Raw genomic sequence first — 15565 nt, 5'->3', positions numbered from 1 at the left:
CTGAATTCCCTAGCTTCTGTCTTTATCCTTCACATTCTTCCATATATGAGTATTGTCAAATAGTCTACTTCTTTAAATACCTTCCCCCATCCCTTGGCTTCAACCTTTATTTTAGTGTTCCTTCTACCTTTGATGATGATTCTTTCTTGGTCTTCTTTAACAGGTCCTTTTCTTGTCCTTTCATTGTTTAGTATATATATTACTTCTCATGAGAGTTATCTGTGCATATTCTGTATTTGTATCTTACAAACTTTGTTTTTAATAATCCATAACAACTCTAAACAATAACTACTGAGAGTTCATGAACATCATTGGAATACTGGTCTAGAGCCAGTTATGTTCTCTGACAATAAAGGTACATCTACTATAAAAACTGACAACACTTCTAGCCACTTCAAAATCCCACCCCAACTCATTTAGTTCAGATTAGATCACCTAAGCCTCTTCTTTGCTGCTTAAATGGGGACACTATTACGAAGGTACTCCTTTTACTTTCCTTCCACCCAACATGAAATGTTCTCTACAGGGCCTTATTCCACACAGTATCCCCATTCTCTCTTTTTTATTCATTATTCCTGCCCTTCTCCTTCAGTCTACTAGGTTAAAAGTACAGAATTTAGAAACAAATGAACTAGGTTGAAATGTAGGCTGTGTCATTTATTAGCTGTGATCTGGGAAAGTTATTTAACCTCTCTGCCTCAGCAGTCTCATCTGTAAAATAGGGTGAAAACAGTACCTCTCCCATTGGATTATAAAGCACTTAGAGTTACACCTGGTATTTAATAAGTACTAAACAAATTTTATTTCTTATTATCATGCTAAAGTGTCTACCTTGGTTTAGATTTCCCCAAAAGCAGACTTGATTCAAGGATTCGTGTAAAAGGAGCTGTTTTGAGAAGTGAGCCAGGAAAAACACTGGTGGGGGGATCAAAAGTAAGACAGGTAAGGGAAGGCAGTCAGTAAAGAGTGCATTAGCCAGTTACCATGATGGACAACTACAGCATGATTCTACTGGAAAACTCTGGTAGATGGTGTAGAACATGGCTCAGTTACCCCAACTGAAGGATGAGAAAAATGAGGTATTTATCCACCAACTCCTCATCCATCACTGGTTGAAAGCTTTTCTAAAAGCATTAACTCTGGCATTTCTGGCTTGCTCTGCCCATAAGCCAAGAATGTCTATATGGCCAATAAGAAAGCTCTCAGACAGAAAGTCATAGACATAAGTAGAGAGCATGGAGATAAATGCCAAAGAGATGGGGCTAGGACACTAATAACATCTACTACAGCGTCTCTTATCCAAAAGATAATTCTTTGTCTCCTTCCTCATGCTACCATCTTCCTTCTTTCCCTTTAAACACTGATTTCTTTCTTTTTATTTTTTTAAGATTTTTGAGAGAGAGAGCACACGCAAGCACAAGCCAGGGGTGGGGGAGGGGCAGAGGGAGAGGGAGAAGCAGACTCCCTGCTGAGTGGGGAGCCCAAAGCGGGTCTCGATCCTAGGACCCTAAGATCATAACCTGAGCTGAAGGCAGATGCTTAACCGACTAAGCCACCCAGGTGCCCCTAAACACTGATTTCTAAATACTCTCCTTTCTTCACCTAACCTCAATTTACTTTCCCACTGAAATGTCACTTCTTGCCTTCTGGAAAATGTGGTGGGAGTGAGTGGGTGTAGGTCATTATGATCTCTTAATGCAAACTTGAAGATGATGTCTTCAGACTTCTATTTAGTCAACCTACAGGCAAAGAGGCAGTTTGTAAGTGATGGTATGTTCATGAGGAGCCTTTGAATATACTGAACATAATGTATTTGAGACAGGATTGACCAGCAGCAGACTTTTCAAATTACAGGTCTAGAGATCAAGGGAAAGGTTTTAGCTATAAACCACACACCAGGAAGTAAAAAACAATTAGGTAATAACTAAAATCACAGGACTGACTGAAATAACCAAAGAAGAAAATTTAGAGAGAAGGGTACCAAGAATGGACTCTTGAGAAACTAGCTCTTCCTCTCTTACTATCTAAAGAAAAGGCATTGTTATTTCTATACTTGAAATGTAGTCACCTGTTATACCTATCATTCTTCCTTCATTCTTCTAACACCGGAACATTCTCAAATCCATTCTGTTCCATCTATTCCCATTGCCTTTTCTCAGGATTCATTACCACTTGTCAGAACTACTACAGCTGTTTCTTTAAAGGTAATCTTGCTTTGGGGATCTGCACCTTTTGTCCTCTATAACGTTAGCAGAGGTATTTTTATAAGTTGAAAGTTTAACTCTACCACTACTGTTCTCAAATAAAGCAATACTTGGGACATAATAAGCTGGTCCTAACATATGTGTCTAGTTTCTTCTATGCCCTTATTCTCATTCACCCAGTTCCCCACACTTCAGTTATTGCCAATATTTGTGTTTTGTACTTGTTTGATTTTATCCCTGAATTAATAATGTAGCTCTAGCAACTGTAACAGTCTCCCTGAGGAAACTATGGCCTGCAGTCTAAATGTAGTCTGCCACTTATCTTTGTAAATACAGTTATACTGGAACACAGCGATGCTCATCAGTTTACATATTTATTGCTTACGGGCGCTTTCAAACTGTAACAAGAGTTGAATAGTTGCAACAGAGACTGTACTATCTCAAAGCCAAAATACTTTAGCGTATTTGGCCCTATACAGAATTATGTTTGCTGACCCTTCACCCATGAGACAATAAATATCAAGCAATCTCATATGTGTATAACTGGATTCCCAGAAAGAAATAAGATAGACTGAGTTTGAAATAATATTTGAGGAAATAAAAGCCAAAATGTGCCCAATTAAAGAAAAATTATCACACAGATCTCAGAAATTCAATGAATACCAAGCACAAGCTAAACACACACACACACACACACACACACACACACACACAAACTCTAGTTAGGCACAGCATAGTCAGATTACTAAAAATCAAAGGTAAAGAGAAAAACCTTAAGAGCAGTCAGAGAAAGAATTCTGGTTCCAGTGTGGAGGCATAAACTCAAATACAGCCTATCTTTCCCACCATTTACAACTAAGAACTGTGGATAAAATACAAGAAGAAAAAAGAAAAAAATTACTGGAAGACTCTGAAAAGCAAACAAAAGCATATTGTAGAGTGGAGTTAAACTTGGAAAAATGACCCACAGGAGAGTGAGCTTCCCAGTTCAATTATTTTTTCCTCTTTCTCTAACAGCTTTGCCCAAAGGCCAGGAAACAATCACTGCATCAGAGCAATAATCCAGAAGTTAAACCTCCAAGAGAAACCTCATCTTTCTGGCCAGAGGAATTGAGGAAGGAGGCTCCTGAGTGCTGGAGAATGTGGAGAAATCCTGAAAAGGAGAAAGATGAGAGAAAGGGATTCCCTAATTCTGTCTACAAACCCACACAGGTCTTGGGCTTACTCCGGAACTACACAGGTACGGGTCAGACCCTACCAGTATAGCAATGACTCGGAACTGAACTGAGATTTGAAGTACCACCCACAGAAGGCAAGACCAAATTTGCCATCTGAACCTAAATGGGCTGACAGTCTGCTAAAAGAAACAATAAAAATCAAAATTCCCCCCCCAATTTATAATAAGCCCCAGAGTTTACAAAACATAACACTAACAATGTCCAAGATACAATCCAAAATTCTCACAATGCAAAAAAGCAAGAAAAATGTGATCAATTTCAAAGGAAGAAACAATTAACAGGTGCCAATCCTGAGGTGATCCAGATGTTCTAATTCTCTAACAAGAGTTTTAAAGCAACTATTATAAAAATATGCTCCACCAAGTAAAGGCAAACACACTTGGGCAAAAAAAATTCCTCAGAAGACCAACAGAAATTATTTTAAAAAGGAACCAAATGTAAAATTTGAAACTGGACAATACAATGTGTAAAATAAAAAAATTCACTGGATGGGCTAAGAGAATGGAGATGACACAGAAGAGTCTTGAACTTGAAAATGGATCATTAAAAAGTATGAAATCTGAAGAACAAAGAGAAAAAAACATTGACAAAAGGAAAAATGAACAGTCAGAGACTTGTGGGACAAGCTCAAAAGTTTTACTGTAATTCCCATTGAAAATTTTTTTAAATTTCTTTATTTTTTTATTTCTTTTTAAGATTTTATTTATTTATTTGACAGACAGCAAGAGAGGGAACACATGCAGGGGAGCGGGAGAGGAAGAAGCAGGTTTCCCGCTGAGCAGGAGCCCGACGTGGGGCTTGATCTCAGGACCCTGGGATCATGACCTGAGCCGAAGGCAGATGCTTAACGACTGCCACCCAGGCGCCCCACCATTGGAATTTTGGAAGGAAGAAAGAAATTAGGGCAGAATATTTTAAGAAACAATGGCATCACAAATTTGGTAAAAGACAAATTTATACATTCAAGAAGCTGAGCATTCTTCAAAGAGATTAAACTCAAATAATGATAAGACATATCAAATCAAACTGCTGAAAACCAAAACCAAAACCAAAAAACCCAAACCCCAAAACATACTTGAAAGCAGAGAAACATGACATATATGGGGGGGTGTAAGGTTCAAAATTACCAAGTTTCTCATCAGAAATCATAGTGGTGAAAAGACAGTGGAACAACATCATTAAAATATTGAAAGAAAACAGGGCCTACTCAGAATTCTACATCCACCTAAAATATCCTTTAGGAATGAAAGCAAAATGAAGAGATTCTCAGATGAAGAAAAACAAAGAAAAGTTTATCCTCAGCAGACTGATGTACAAGAAATGCTAAAGTACTGAAAGGCTGAAAGGAAATGTGGCATCTTCAGGAATGAAGGAATAACAGAAATAATAAATATACAGGTAAACACAAAATACCACTTTTTTCCTTTTAAGTTATTTAAAATATCATACCTACTGAAAGCAAAAAATATACTGTACAGTGAGGTTTTCAAATCATGCAGCCATAAACATATATGACAACTATAACATAAGGAGGGTGGGTAATGAAGTAGAGGGGAAAAAAAGATCTGTATGGTTGCCAGGTTTCTCTATTTTAAGTGAAGCAGTACAACAGTAACTCTAAGTAGGCTGTGAAAGGTAAGGTATGTATATTGTAGTCCCTAGGGCATTCAAATAGAAAAAGATAAAGCCAAAAAGGCCAACAGCTATATTAAAATGGGATACTAAACAATAATCCAAAAGAAAGCAGAAAAAAACGAAGAGAGGAATGAAAAAGAAGAAAACATAAGACAATATGATAGATCTAAAGCCAACTATATCAATAATTATATTAAATACTAATAATCTAAATTGTCCAAGTAACAGGCAAAGATTGACAGAGCAGATTAAAAAAAAAAAAAAAAGCAAAACCCTCATGTTGCATAAGGAAGAGAAACTTTAAATATAAAAATACAGATAATTCAAAAGTAAATGGATGGGAAAAATCTTACCATCCAAACAGTAAGCAAAAGAAGGCTGAAGAGGCTATTCTAATATCAGATAAAATAAGTTCAAAAAGTATTACTAGGAATGAAGAGAAATGTGTCATAATGAAATAAAAGAATAATTTATCAAGAAGTTTTAATAATTCTATATATATATACCTAATAGCAGAGCCCCAAAGTATATGAAGCAAAAACTGAGAAAATTAAAAGGACAAATCCAAATCCAAGTAAGAGTAAGATATTTTCAATACCAGTCTCTCAGCAACTTATAGAACTAGACAAAAATGAGTACAGACATAAGAGACCCAAATAACACCATCAACCAATTTGAACTGACATAGAACTCTACACGAAAAAATGGCAGAACACACATTCTTTTCAAGTGTACATGGTACAATCTTCAAGGTAGACCATATCCTGGGAGATATGGCTTATCTCAATCAATTTTAAAAGATTGAAATCATACAAAAATATGCAATAGATTGTAATAACAGTAATATATGTAATAAAATACCAAATATCCGAAGGTTAATAAAATAATTCTAAATAATGTATGGATCAAAGATAAAATTACAAAAATAAATCAGAAAATATTTTAAACTTGGGTGCCTGGGTGGCTCAGTCGATTAAGCATCTGCCTTTGGCTCAGGTCATGATCCCAGAGTCCCTGCATCAGGCTCCTGGCTCAGTGGGGAGGTCTGCGTCTCTCTCTGACCTTCCCGCCTTCATGCTTTTTGTCTCTCACTCTGTCTCAAATAAATAAATAATAAAAAAAGAAAATATTTTAAACTAAATGACAAAGAACATTCAAAATATCGAAACTGTGGGATACAACCAAAGCAGTGCTTCCATGAAAATTTATAGTTTTAAATACTTATGTTAGAAGTCTAAAATCAATGATCTAAGATTCCACCTTAAGAAAATAAAAAAAAAGAGCAAAGTAAACTCAAAGTAGAAGTAAATTATACTGATGACAGAAAAGTCAATAAAGGAGAAAACAGATCAATAATAGAGAAAATTAACAAAGCCAAAAGTTGTTTCTTTGAACTTATAAACAAAATTGACAAACTTCTGGCTAAATTGATCAAAGAAAAAAGAGAAAACTCCAACATGAGGAATGAAAAAGGAATTATCACCACAGATCCCAGACACTGAAGAATAAAAGAATGCTGAGTAACTTTCTGCCAAAATGTTCAACAATTTAGATGAAATGGACAAACTTCTCCAAAAATTGACATGAGAAATAAAAAATCTGAATATTCCTGTATCTATTAAAGAAACTAAATTTGTCAAAAGCATTCCCAAAAGATAACTCCAGGATCAGATGGTGGCCCTGATGAATTCTATCAAATATTTAAGAATAATTTATCAAGAAGTTTTAATAATTATATATGTATATATACCTAATAGCAGAGCCCCAAAGTTCCATGGAAACTTTTTAAAAACACAGAAAAAGAGATTATTGCCCAAATCATTTTATGAGACAAGAATACCCGTAATACTAAAACCTGACAGACATTAACAGACCAATATCCTTCATAAATGTAAAACCCAAAATTCTTAACAAAATATTAGCAAATCTAATTCAGTAATACATCACATATGAGAAGGTTTTATCCCAGGAATGCAAGGTTGACTTAACATTCAAAAATTAATTTAATTTTTCCTTTTTTTCTCTTAATGTATAATCATTTCAACAAATGCAGAAAAGATTTTGCCAAAATTCAATACCCACTTATGATAAAAACTATCAGCAATGTAGGAATATTAAAGAACGTCCTCAAATTGGAAAGGCCATTAAAACACCCAAAGCTAATATCGTAATATTGAAAGACTGAAAGACTAATTCCTCCTCAGATTAAGGAACAACGAAAATGCAACTTTCACCACTTCTATTCAGCATTGTTACGGAGGTTCTTGTCACTGGAATAAAAGTTGGGGGAGCAAGGGGGGGTGCATTTCTGATTTCTGGAAATCAGAAAGAATGATGCCTGATTTTAGAACAACCTAGATAATCTACAAAACAACTACTAAAATTAATCCATGGCATTCACTATAGTCCATCTATTATACTACTAGGATTCACTTGCTTCATATATATTCTGGAAGAAGCTCCTCCAGAATTCTGGTTGGTCCTTATTTCCTGGAGAAACATTCCAGGGGAAGTAAAGTAGGACAAACTACAACCCCCACCACTGGTTTCAGATGGTTTAAAGACCAAAACTTTGTTATAACCTGTTTTCTGCTAGTCATTCTAGATTCCCTTCATCTTTGGCTAGCATTTCTGCTGGTCCAGGTGGCCGATCCTGTGAGGTCATCAGGCCTTCTCGTGTCCATTTAATATCGTAACTGGAAAGGAAGTACCAAGAGACACCTAGTAGATCACATATGTGCCAAACCCCCATGCTCCATCATGTAACAGCAGCCCTACCTCCTCCCAATGGCCCGGTACATTAGCCCTGTCAAAATGATAACTCCTTTCCCTGGAAAAGGAGTGTCAAGTCCCAGAGATAGCTGTGCCTTAAAGTGTAATAGGACTCCTATTATGTCTTCTGTTGGAAATGTTTCCCTTCTGAAAACCAGGACCTTTTAACTCCCAGTGCTCAGCTACAGAGATGGGAGTATAAATTCACCAGTGGTGCTAAGTGAAACCACTCCTATTTCCATGTGTCCTTCCTACTGGGAACCCTGAAGGATGGGACCTCATCCTTGCAGGGTATAATGTCCAAATTGCAGGGTATCATCATCAGTTGTGCCACCAAAAGACTGTTTTGCTGCTCTAACAGGTCAGAAACTTCTGGGTGATGTGATGCATGATGGGACAAATGGACCCCATGAATCCTCCTTTGCTAAAAAGTGGGTCGGGACGCCTGGGTGGCTCAGTCGGTTAAGCGGCTGCCTTCGGCTCAGGTCATGATCCCAGGGTCCTGGGATCGAGACCCGCATCGGGCTCCCTGCTCGGCGGGGAGCCTGCTTCTCCCTCTCCCTCTGCCTGCCTCTCTGCCTACTTCTTCTCTCTATCTCTCTGTCAAATAAATAAATAAAATCTTTAAAAAAATAAAAATAAAAAATATATAAATAAATAAATAAAAAGTGGGTCCCTTACTCTGAAACAATGTTACGTGGGACCTTATGCTGATGGATCTGTAAGCTCTGTAAGCCCTTAAAGAGTGGCAATGGCTGAGCCCCTGCAAGCTGTAAAAGCAAACTCATACTTAAAAATATGTGTCAAGAGGCACCTGGGTGGTTACGCTGGTTAAGCATCTGCCTTTGGCTCAGGTCATGATCTCAGGGTCCTAGGATCCAGCCCCACGTCAGGGTCCCTGCTCAGCAGGGAGTCTGCTTCTCCCTCTGCCCCTTTACCCACTTGTGTACGCTCTCTCTCTCTCAAATAAATAAAATCTTAAAAAAATAAAAGTATGTATCAAATCCAGTCAAAATGAATCATGGTCTCTGTGAAGGATGGTTAGTTTCCACTACTCATGCAGGACATTCAGCAATTCAGTTGCTAGATGAGTACTGATAAGTAGAAATCTGTTATTGGGCCCTTGCATAGCCATCACCAGTAATTTTTCCACAACACTTGTAGGCCAAAAGAAATACCTAACAGTAGTGTTTATTAACTACTTAGATCCATATAAATTAATTAAGAATCTATGTCCTAATATTATGTAGCCATCAAAAAAACGAAATCTTGCCATTTGCAACGACATGGATGCAACTAGACGGTATTATGCTAAGCGAAATAAGTCAATCAGAGAAAGACATGTATCACATGACCTCACTAATATGAGGAATTCTTAATCTCAGGAAACACACTGAGGGTTGCCGCAGTGGTGGGGGGTGGGAGGCATGGGGTGGCTGGGTGATAAACATTGGGGAGACTATGTGCTATGGTGAGTGCTGTGAATTGTGTAAGACTGTTGAATCACAGTCTGAAAAAAATAATACATTATATGCTAAAAAAAAAAAAAGAAGATAGTAGGAAAGGAAAAATGAAGGGGGGGGAATCGGAGGGGGAGACGAACCATGAGAGACTATGGACTCTGAGAAACAAACTGAGGGTTCTAGAGGGGATGGGGGTGGGGTAATGGGTTAGCCTGGTGATGGGTATTAAAGAGGGCACATATTGAATGGAGCACTGGGTGTTATACGCAAATGATGGATCATGGAACACTACATCAAAAACTAATGATGTAATGTATGGTGATTAACATAACATAATAAAATAAAATTTAAAAAAAACAGGAAAAAAAAAGAATCTATGTCCTAACAACTCAACCACTTGAAAAAATAATATGCATAAATTGAAAAATATTTATAACCACAAGGGCTTAATAATTGGACATGTACAATGCTAGACACTGCACAACTTCTCAAACTTGGAATCAGACTGAACATGCCACCCTCCCTTCCTGTTTCACACTAATTTTTGTGCAGTGCTTGATTTATATCACAGCAACTACCAAAAATCCAACTTCAAAAAGATATGACTTCATCAAAGGAATGTAGCATGATCTAGTGTCAAAACTGTGAATTACCTCTAGCTAGTTGTTTGTGACAGATGCTATGTGTTTCCTTTGAAATTCTGAAATATCCCATGGTATTCCTGTGTATCCACTGTGGTGTTTCAGGGTGCCTCAGTGCATCTGGGAATCAGCAGGCGTGCGTGTGTACCCATACACATGCGCTCCCTTTCTTCCCTTAGTGGGTCTAGCACCTCCCAGTACGTTTTGTTGTGACCTAACTCTAGTTATTGGTTTGATGATAGCCAGTAGGGGAGAGGAGAAGAGATGGGTGTAGTAAGGGCAGCATAGTCTTTATGTAATTACCCTCTAGCTAGGAGAAAAAGGCCACTCTTATAGGCCCAAAGAGCTTGGGGGAATTTGGGGTTTCAAGATTTTCAAGTGCATTAGATGTCCCATCCAAAGAGTTGGGGTCCCATTCATTTCTAACCAAAGCAGACACTGCCATAGAAAACTTCTGAGAATTCAACATACCTTAGAGTTCTGCTTCTTTTAAAATTAAGTCTTGAGCCAAATCTTTAGCTTTTTCTTTCCTCCTACTAAAGATGAGTTTCTTAACATAATGCTAAAGAAATCACCTAACTTTCTCATTTTGCCCCCAATTACTTTCAGCCTTTCATTGTCTTTCTCCAATGTATCAACGTCACTCATCAACAACCATCTGATTACACTGGCCTTATAAGTAATAACTTCCCTGAACCTCTCAAAAGCTTAAAATATTTGCACCCACCAGTGCATCCCTTCTACAGGAATTTCATTCCAATTCACCACTACTGAAAGTTTTAACAATTGCACAGCCACATTGTATGCCAAGGATTAGTATCACCGCTCCATCTACAACCCACAGTGGGGTTCTCACTGCCAAGCAGACAGCAGATAATCCAGCTCTAAAACCCCATTTTAAAGTCTACTTCCTCAGACCACTCCTGGCACCACAACTGTTTTAGGTAAGGCTCCCCAGGAAACAGACGCTGAAATGGTGATTTGCATACCAGAAGTTTACCAGTGTAAACTTTGAACCAACAACTGTGGGAGAATGAAGGAAGACTGAATTGTAATGCAGTCATAGGAAGGACTCAGCCAATCCCATGTGGAGTTCTGGTGTTGGAGTGGATCTTTGAGGTTGTTCTGCCCTAGGGTAGAAGGGCCAGACATTTATATCCCTAAAGAGAACAGGCCTTGGATGCAGGCTGACCCTGAAGAAGAGGCATGACTTTGAGGGAAGCAGTTCTGTTGGCCCCGGGAAGGCCTGGAATGGGACTCGGCTGCAATCAGTTTTAGCTGCCAGTATTTCCAACAGCTAGGGGAACTTGTACCTGAGCAGAGGGATCTGGGTGGTGAACCAAGCAGCCACTATACCACTACTGGAGTATTACACTAATTTGGCCAATGAGGGGAGAGAATTAAGCCATTTACCCTGACTTCTTAGGAGGAACCACTGTCCATCACCAGTTGATGAGAGAAAACTCTTCTTTGCAGAAGAGTACCAGCTAATAAATACAGAAAGAATAACAGAATTATAAAAATCATCATTTTGAAACCCCTAATGAAATAATTGACTCAGACAAGGATTATCAGAGGATGCTAAAACCATTAGGTGAAAGATATTCACAGTGTATCAGGAGTTATGACCCATGATTACCTGCTTATTGCACATGAAAAAAGGATACATTTACAGAGGAGAGATCCAGTGGGTACCATCTTACCCAAGTAATTAGACTGAGCATAAACAAACAGGGACACAACCTGAAAACACCTGGATGGGATGTAATATGCAGTATTTAGCACTATATGCAAAACATTCTTGCTAAAAAATGTTTAACCCAAACCTAACGAAGCTTTAAATTCTAACTCTCCTGAGCGAAATAAGTCAAAGAAAGACATGTATCATATGACCTCACTGATATGAGGAATTCTTAATCTCAGGAAACAAACTGAGGGTTGCTGGAGTGGGGGGTGGGGTGGGAGGGATGGGGTGACTGGGTGACAGACACTGGGGAGGGTATGTCCTCTGGTAAGCGCTGTGAATTGTGCAAGACTGTTGAATCTCAGATCTGTACCTCTGAAACAAATAATGCAATATATGTTAAGAAAAAAAAAAAAGAAGAAGAAGAAGATAGCAGGAGGGGAAGAACGAAGGGGGGGAAATCGGAGGAGGAGACGAACCATGAGAGACGATGGACTCTGAAAAACAAACTGAGGGTTCTAGAGGGGAGGGGGGTGGAAGGATGGGTTAGTCTGGTGATGGGTATTAAAGAGGGCACGTTCTGCATGGAGCACTGGGTGTTATGCACAAACAATGAATCATGGAACACTACATCTAAAATGAATGATGTAATGTATGGTGATTAAAATAACAATAAAAAAATAAAAAAATAAATTCTAACTCTCATTTACAGAAAATAGAGGGATAGAAGACATGGAGACTAACAGTATCTGGGGTCCTGCCCTTAAAGAGCTAGATTTATAAGACATTCTAAAAAGGTAAAATAGTGACAGAAATCTGATCTATGGTGGCCAGGGGCTAGGGGTAGGAGGGAATTAACTGAAGAAACTTTTTGGAGTGATGGAAATGTTCTATACTTGACTGTGATGATGGTTCTAAGACCCTTCAAATGAAGATTTAAAAAAAAAAAAGATTTTATTTATTTATTTGACAGAGAGAGAGAGAGAGCACAAGCAGGGGGAGCGGCAGGCAGAGGGAGAGGGAGAAGCAGGCTCCCTACACAGCAGTGGGAGCCCGATGCAGGACTTGATCCCAGGATCCCGGGATCATGACCTGAGCCGAGGCAGTCGCTTAACCAACCGAGCCACCCAGGCGCCCTCAAATGAACATTTTAAAAGGGTGAATTTTATTATATGTAAATTAAACCTCGAATAACCCAAGTCCTCTTCAATAAACCTGAATGTTTTTTAATTAAGAAGAGTATTCTGACTATTCTGTTGCTTTTTAAAACAAAGATCTTAAAATACAAAAGTACTTTTTTAAAAAAATATTTTATTTATTTGACAGAGAGTGAGACAGTGAGAGCAGGAACACAAGCAGGGGGAGTGGGAGAAGGAGAAGCAGGCTTCCCACCAAGCAGGGAGCCTGATGTGGGGCTCGATCCCAGGACCCTGGGATCATGACCTGAGCCGAAGGCAGACGCTTAATGACTGAGCCAGCCAGGCGCCCCCAAAAGTATTTTTAAATTAACATTTTGATTTTATTTTTAAGCCTAATCACAAGATTTTCTCTTATCTTGAGCTAGGACTAATTTGTTTCATTTCTACCTACCGATATGCCAAAAGGGCAGTTTTTCCCTTAAAATGTGTTTATATGGGATTCCATATATAAAGAGCTATATGAAACAAATTATTACCTAGTCACAAATATAGATATACAAACTAATGCAATCCCACATCACTTACTAAACTACTCCTACAATAATGTCTCTTTATAGCTCAAAACCATCAGTGTCTACTGAATAAAATCTAATTTTTACCTTGCTGTTCAAGCTGCCTTACCCTCTGACCAAAGCCTCCATTTCTATAATAATTCCCACTACTCTCCCTCCTAACACCTACATGATCCCTCTAACAGAATTCTTACCATTACCTACACACAAACTGTGCTTTCTCACCTTTTGCTCATGCTTTCATGCCAGACCAGAATGCCATTTCCTTTAACACATTTATAAGCACCTGCCTTTGTATTTTTCACCATTACCCAGAAAATAAACTCAAGTATAGAAACTATGTCTTGTAAGTCTTTATAGGGCCAATGGTTAGCACCAAGTAGTAATCCCTGAAATTTTGTTGGATTAATTGACTACTTAACCTCTTAAAACCAAAATCCCATGCATCTGAGATAAAGCAGCTGAGGGAACTAAGTGGGTTTAGCTTAGAGAAGAAAAGCAATTCCCCATTTTAACCATAATCTCCTCTACTGTTTCCACTTTGTTCTTCTACCACTTCAACCCATATCCCTGACTCCTCTTTATCTACCAGTCTATGAGTTCCCTCCTTGGCATCACTTTCCTTTTTACCAAATGGTCAATGTCACCAAAAACTTTCACTTTCTTTTTTCTTTGACCTCCAGTCACACTTTAAGCTTGAACTAACTCAACCAACAGTTTTTCCCATTTCTTTGTTGAGTGGAAAAACTTAAAATATCACGCTGACTGGAATTTTAAATATATAATTTTAATAATAACAATAGCAGCAGCAGCTGACATTTAGTGAGTACCTACCCTGTACAGGCACAATGTTCTTTTAATAACCCTATAAGATTACAGGTAAAGAAACAGACAAAGAAATGCTAATTAACTTGCCAACTTAGATAGGAAAAGGTAGAACTGGGATTTGAACTAAGGCAGTCTGCCTGGAAGACTGATTTAGCCACTGAACTATAGTTCTTCCCAAATGCAATGCTAAATTGCCATTCACACTCAGAATTGATCAAACTTTCCTTTACTGATTTCCAGTCCAACCCCTTTCCCCAAGTGAATGTTCTAATTTTGACTGGTTCATTCATACAAAAATATATTTACTGAGTCACTGAATAAACGAAATCATTATTCTCATATTCATCAGAGTCACTGAGACCAAAAATAAGAGTAAGACATGATCTTTGCCTTTTAAGTCCTCAAATGCCATCTGCCCCCTCACTCTCAGCAGAAATCAATAATATTTAATAGCACTTAATGTGCCAAGCACTTTACATATATGAATTCATTTAATCTACACAACAATCCTCATTATCATTATCCCCATTCTACGTGTAAGTAAGGCATAAACAAAAGTAAAATAAAAAGTGGGACTACATCAAAATAAAAAGCTTCTGCACAGCAAAGGAAGCTATCAATAAAATGAAAAGGCAAACTACAAAATTCAAGAAAATATTTGCAAACCATATATCTGATAAGAGGTTAATATCCAAAATATATAAGGAACTCATATAACAGCAAAAACAAATAATAATCATTCAATTAAAAATGGACAGAGGACCTGAAAAGACATTTTTCCAAAGAAGACATACAGATGGCCAACAGGCACATGAAAAGATACTCAATATCACTAATCATCAGGGAAATGGGGCGCCTGGGTGGCTCAGTTGGTTAAGCGACTGCCTTCGGCTCAGGTCATGATCCTGGAGTCCCAGGATCAAGTCCCGCATCAGGCTCCCTGCTCAGCAGGGAGTCTGCTTCTCCCTCTGACCTTTCCCCCTCTCATGCTCTCTCTCTATCTCATTCTCTCTCAAATAAATAAAATCTTAAAAAAAAAAGGGGAAATGCAAATCAAAACCACAACGAGATTATTATCTCACACCTGTTAGAATGACTGTGATCAAAAAGACAAGGAATAACAAGTATTGGCAAAGATGTAGAGAAAAGGGAACGCTGTGCACTGTTGATGGAAATGTAAATTGGTACAGCTGTTATGGAAAACAGTATGGAGGTTCCTCAAAAATTAAAAAATAGAACTACCATATGATCCAGCAATTCTACTTCAGGGTATTTATCCAAAGGATATGAAAACACTAACTCAAAAAGATACCTGCATTCCATATTCACTGCAGCATTATTTACAATAGCCAAGGCATGGAAGCAAACTAAGCGTCCATCAATGCAAGA

The 15565-nt window shown here is 38.1% G+C and overlaps 1 protein-coding gene across 14 annotated transcripts in view; it reads right to left on the bottom strand.

The window, feature by feature from the left end:
• The window catches only part of MYCBP2 (MYC binding protein 2), a 283331-nt gene that overhangs the window by 263326 nt on the left and 4440 nt on the right, over positions 1-15565 (bottom strand). The gene's annotated exons all lie outside the window — the stretch shown is intronic.

This window comes from Phoca vitulina, unplaced genomic scaffold, assembly GCF_004348235.1.
Source record: "Phoca vitulina isolate PV1807 unplaced genomic scaffold, GSC_HSeal_1.0 scaffold5, whole genome shotgun sequence".
Lineage (NCBI taxonomy): Eukaryota > Metazoa > Chordata > Mammalia > Carnivora > Phocidae > Phoca > Phoca vitulina.
The sequence above is the reverse complement of the archived record's forward strand: the minus strand, read 5'-3'. Positions and strand labels throughout refer to the sequence as shown.